This window comes from Chlorocebus sabaeus, chromosome 5, assembly GCF_047675955.1.
Source record: "Chlorocebus sabaeus isolate Y175 chromosome 5, mChlSab1.0.hap1, whole genome shotgun sequence".
Classification (NCBI taxonomy): Eukaryota; Metazoa; Chordata; class Mammalia; order Primates; family Cercopithecidae; genus Chlorocebus; species Chlorocebus sabaeus.
In genome coordinates, this window is record NC_132908.1 from 46132370 (window position 1) to 46138294 (window position 5925).

Genomic DNA, 5925 nt, shown 5'->3' on the forward strand with positions numbered 1-5925 from the left:
TGTCCTTATGAAGGCAGTTTGAGTCGCTTGCTCTTCTCTGAACGTGGAGAAGGGACTGTTTAGATAACTGAAGTTGGATTCAGGTGCATCCCCTGGAATGGGGTTTGGCATTAACTTCACGTGGTCTAGAATAAAGGGGTTCTCCAAAGGAAAATTAGGGTAGGAATGCTGAGCAAGCAGAACCAACAGATGTCTACTTTAGTCCTTCCCAAAGGGTGAGCTGCAATACATTGCACACCATCAGAATGATGATGAAGACGGATACAGTAGCCAAGACAATAGATGTGCGTTTGTCATGGTCTTTTTCAGTCTTCAAGACCTCAGCTAAACATGAAGTCAACCACTCACTATGATGTTATTTGAGGTTTAACTTTGAAGTGTAAGTGTACCACAAATAGTAGAGCCAGATAAATATAAATAAATAATGTTAACAGTCTACTCTAAAAGATTTCTTTGGTAACATTCTGTTGGAATTGGTTTCTATCTTTTCATTTGTTAGGTTCCTGGAAAGTGAAAATTTCATTTCTTTGTGGACAGGCACCTAAAACATCTCATAATTCATCAATTAATGAAAAGCAAATGAAAATTTGAGAGAGATATTCTGAAGAATAAAAGGATCAAGTTGGGTCATTTCTAAAATGTAAGGCTATCAGGTTTCACTTGCTAAGGCTATTGAGGGGTTGAATTATTGGTAAATTATTACAGAACCGCTTCTCTGAGGCTTTTAAAAGTGATGTGTTACAGAGATTTAGGGAACTGCAAGTTTGCAGATAAAGAATTTGTACTGTTAACTGTTCTATACTTCACCTGCTGCTTTAAATGTGGCCTTATATTTTGAAGTCAAACATTTATTTTCTCTTACTGCGTTCTGAATTTCCTACTACAATGCATTTTGAGAAATGAATATAACAGCAGTCTTGATAGATGCCGTATTCATGGCAACTCTGTCCACCCCCCACACCACACCCTGGAAAAAATCCAACTCTCTATTGTTGGAATGAGATAACATTTTCAGGAAAAGGGAACCATTTTCTCATAGGATATAGAACAAATTCATCCTTTTATTAAATCAAAATGGATTCTCTAATGTTTATACATATCGAATAGGATTTCATCTCTTTCAGTCTTGGTTCAAAGGCCCAGACAGTACCATTCCCTAGTATTTAGTCCATTTGCTCATAAAGCAGAAGAGAAAAGCTACTTTGTTCTGAAGGGTGTTAAATTTAGGATTTCAAGGTTATTTCAGATTAATACCTGGAACTAGACTATAAAATGCAGGAAAGATTCTAAGTTGTTCAAAGATGAAATATCTTAATTTTCACCAAAATCTCTGTCTTCTGGGTATATATGTATATTTTTTGCCTGTCCAGATTTATTTTAAATACAGTATTTTTGCTGTTTACATTTTTAAAAGTTACATTTCAAAATTGTTTGTAATTGGACACTTTCATAAAATGTAGGAAAATGCAGTTTTACTTTTTAATGAAGGACAGGTCTGTTGATAACATTTTGATTCTTAGAATTATTTTTATCTTATAAAAATGAAACAGTGCATTTAAAGTGTCTTCAGCTCTTATGTTAATACCAAATTATACATTTTCTTAGCCCATGTTCAGGAGAGACAATATATCTTCCAAATTAAGAGATGCTGGCACCATTTTTAAAACAAGGCCTTGAATCTGCTGTGGTATGTGCCGGTAGGAATTTTGTATGAAGCTGTTATTGAAGTAGATGACATTAAGGTCAAAGGGAAAAACAAAAAAACAAAAAAAAAAACAGAAAATAATGTAATCCTACAGAGCTGCTCTTGAGAGAAAAACCACATAGGTAACATCAAACACTAGCTGGAATCTTTCCAAGAAGTAATTATCTGTGTGCTGTTTGCGGTGGTTGATTATGGGGACAAACCAAGGTTTAGCCAATTCAGCAAACATTTATGGAGTGCCTGCAATGTGCATGTCACTGTTTTAGGGCCTGTGCCTACTTTAAAGATGACCCACACATGATGTCTGCCTTGCAGGAGTTGGTGTTTAGCGATAATAAGAGATGCATACCTGAAAAGCCTATTTAAGACTCTTCCAGTTCTACAAAGAAGGCTTCTTGAAAGTGGTAGGTTTAATTATTCCTTGGATTTATTTACATTTATCCTATAATCAGAAGATATACAAAACGGACTCATGCATATATAAAATTAATAGATTAGAAAGCACTTAAACAAATATGTCAGGTATTTATTTCAAATGTATTTGGCATTTGTCAAAGAAACAGTAAGTGCTGTCATCCATATGTGGCTGGATTAACATGTGGGACTACTTATCACCAATTTTGTTAGGGATCTTAGGGAAATTCCTGGATCTTATATTCACTGGTAATTGTATAAATACTTCCCACAGCTCAGAGACCTAACAGGATGGGGTCTTAGAGAAACGTCTGTTGAGCCACAGACGTCTTTGTTACCAGAAGGAAAATGAAAGAAGGAATTTAAATACAGCTTGAGGAGAGGAAAATGCATGGGAAATGGAGCTGAGAGGACAGCTATTTTTTAAAAAATTTGTTAAATGGAAAAATCCCCAAATGTTATTTCCGGTAGATTTCTTAGAAATTAGGTCAGAGGAGCATGCTCAGTCTTCCCACCGTTATCAGGCCTCAGTGACAGGTATTTGAACAACTGAGCCCCTAATGTGCATGATCCCCCACCCCTGAGCCAGTCTCTGCCCTCCTCTTCCCTCCTGTTGCCCCTGGAAGCTGATCACCACCAATTGACCTCGGGGAGGATTTGGCCAATGGAAGGCACTGGCAGAGGGAGGAGAGTGAGGTTAGGATATTTCTTCCTGCTGTCTCCCTGCTTCCCTGCAGAGAGTGTGAAGAAATGACCCTGAAAAGTATCTGGCAGAGGATTCTTCTTTCAGGATGGTGCCTCCTGCTCAGCGGCCCATCCTCCTCCCTTAGGCTCAAGCTCTCACTACAGTATCACTCCTTCCTCCTCCATCTTCAGGGAGAGGTTTGCCAGTTGGTGGGTTCTAAGCATATCTCATTGATTCCCCCTGACCCTGACAACACCTCTGTAGGTTGTCCCTTCATTAAAATCTCTCCATTTGAACTATCTGAGTTTAATTCCATTTCCTTCTGGCATCTCAGTGATACATGGTATCAGTATAAAATCTTGCTTCACCTTCAGAACCAACAGATTTGAGACATTTTATCCTCTGTGGAACCATTAGTTATTTCATCATTTGTTGTATCAGAAAAAAAAAAAAAATCAGGAATGCAAATCATTCTTACAAATTCAGATTTTCATATTACCAATGTTCCATATTTTAAACAAAACTGTTCATCGTAAGTTTTAAAAATTAACTACTGGAATAGTTAAAGAATCTGAATGTAATTATGTAGCTTTCATAATATTAAAGTAAAAATACTAAAAGAAGTATTTCTTAAAGAAGCAAATGCTCGATCTCCAAGTAAATTTTATTCTCTGCTCTTCCAGTATAAGAATATGCTAATATCTTGAAAAATTTATTATTTTGTGAACTCATGAAGCTATTTGAGTTTTTGTAAAATGAAAACCTTATGAAAATGTATTTTATTATTGGAAAGCTTGACCATTACTGCGATTTAATTTTTTAAGCTTGTAAACTTTATTTGTGCGTATTTTCAGCAAAGAAGGATTTTATTGTTATTACATAAAATAGGCGATTTCTACATTTTAATATCACAAATTGAAAGTAAGGCACAATAAAGTATATTTCAAGATATAGGTACTCAGGAGGCATCCTTTTAGTCATCTGTTCAATGTAGCCATCTATTTTATACCTACTGTCTACTATTGTTTGAGGTCCTTGCCAAAGTATTACAGGCTAGTTAGGAAACATAAAACAATTAGAAAGTAATATTTGACGAGTAAGCTATCTATAAATGGCAATGAAGGGTAGAATAAATTCAATGAAAATATTTATTTAATCCTAGTGTTTATGGGTCTAGAAGAATAGGCTGAGTAAATTAGTGTTTCTCTAGCTGTTGTGGTAACACATTGCATGCTGTAACAGTTTTAAGTAATTACAGTTGCATTAAAATTTATCTATGGCTTTGTCATTATATTCTAAAATGTCATGAGTACTTTTTTCTGACCTCAATTACTATGAAATTGGTTTCCCATATTTAATTAACCAAGAATATCAAGATGATAGGGTGTTACTAAGGTGAGACATCTGTAGCCTTTTCAATAAAGACCAGAATTTTGGAGTGCCTTGAACCCTAATCATTGATCCTTAATTCTTATTAAGTCAACTGCCCACCTTTTAAAGACTGAGGCCCAGGAAGAGTAAGTTTCTCTGAGACAATGTGTACAGTACAGTGGTTCTTGGGTATTGGCTCTAAGACCAGATACAAAGAAAGGCTAAAGTTCCATTTCATGACTCATGAGGTGAGGGCCCTTTGTTAAGCTGTGTAACCTCTGTGCATAGTTTCCTCATCAGCAAAGTCAGAAAAAGTATGTACCTGAAGGACTGATTGTAAGGCTGGGATGAGAGAATCCATGTGATCAGCCCTCACCAACAGGTGCTGCCCAGTTCATGAGTGCTGCTGCTGTCCTGCCCAAGTACCCAGCTTGCAGGAGTGCCAGAATTAGAGTCCCAGGGGTGTTCTCCATGGCCACATGCTTGATCCAGGTCTATCAGGTGAGTTGGCTCTTTGCTAGTGGTTTTTCTTCTCTTGCTGTACAAGAGTCCAGACAGTAATGTCTTTCTTTCATTTTTACAGATATATTCCATTGAAAGTCCTCATTCTCAAATTTAAAACAAAGACTCTTTGTGTACCTCAATAGCAATGTACACACAGTTGGCTTCACAAACATACTGTACAGTTCTTTTTTTCTCTATTTATTCAACAAATGTATATTGACTACCTACCATGTGACAGGTGTTGTTTGTTGGCAGAACCAGGCATCATCAGCAAACAAAACTGACAAATCTTCCTGCCCTCTGTGGAAGGCATCTGAGGAAGAGACTGGATTTTGTAGCAACATGTTATTCTCATTATAAACTTTAGTATTGGAATACTAAAGCCAAATCATCCCCCATCTCCTTGATCAGGGTACCCACCTAATCCAGGCAGCTACACAATTGTGAGAGTCTTTGTTTTTTTCTGCTGAAACATCCTTAAAAAGATACCTCACAATCCAAGATTTGGCTTTTCTTAAATATGATTTTTAATTTTTTTCATTTCTATCTAGAGATTTAATTGGAAATGGAAAATCATCAATTTTCCAATTAAATATCTGCTCCAATCAACATTATACCTTTTAGGTTGTCATTGTCATGTTTAAGTTTAAGCAACTTTAAGGATTTTGAATCTGGCTGCCTGTAAATTAAAGGTGAAAGTAATTGTGTTACATTGGTACATTTTGTCAGTTGAGACTGGTTTGCTTGTTCTTAGTGTACGAAAAGTTTATTTTTCTAATGTAGATTAATAAAGGAGATAAAGAAAAACAAAATTAATGATTTATGTGGATGAGAAAATAATCATTTCCTTAAGGATTAAATAAAATTCATACCTTTTGTTTCTTTTGAAAAGTTTTTTAAATAAATTTTAATGTGTCCTTTAAATATTCCTTTAAAAATGTATCCTATTTTAAAATATACTCTCTCAGAGAAGGAATTGATATTGTACCTGTGTTTGAAATAAAAAATAGCATGCATAAGGACTGTTTTTCTAGTTGGTTGAAGCTTTTTCCCTCTCTCCTTTACATCAGTGAACCAGCATCTTGCCCTTCAGACCCTACAGCACACTCTTGGGTTCATGAAGTGTATGACACATCCTCCTTGGAGGATCGGCCATGTCCTTGCTGTCATGACCACATGAATTCTTCTGTATGTCTTTTCTCACAGCTGAGTACTCGTTTCCTGACCCCCTTGTGGAGTGGGGAAA

The 5925-nt window shown here is 36.1% G+C and overlaps 1 long non-coding RNA gene across 2 annotated transcripts; it reads left to right on the top strand.

Annotated features, from left to right (window-relative positions):
• Positions 1-458: 458 nt before the first annotated feature.
• Positions 459-5643, top strand: LOC119627702 (uncharacterized). Of its 2 annotated transcripts, none has more exons than XR_012093040.1 (4): positions 459-640; positions 2021-2109; positions 4464-4676; positions 4759-5643. It is a non-coding gene; the product is annotated as an uncharacterized lncRNA (long non-coding RNA). The 2 variants fall into 2 exon arrangements; XR_005243930.2 differs by having other exon boundaries at positions 4558-4676.
• The last annotated feature ends 282 nt before the right edge of the window (positions 5644-5925 follow it).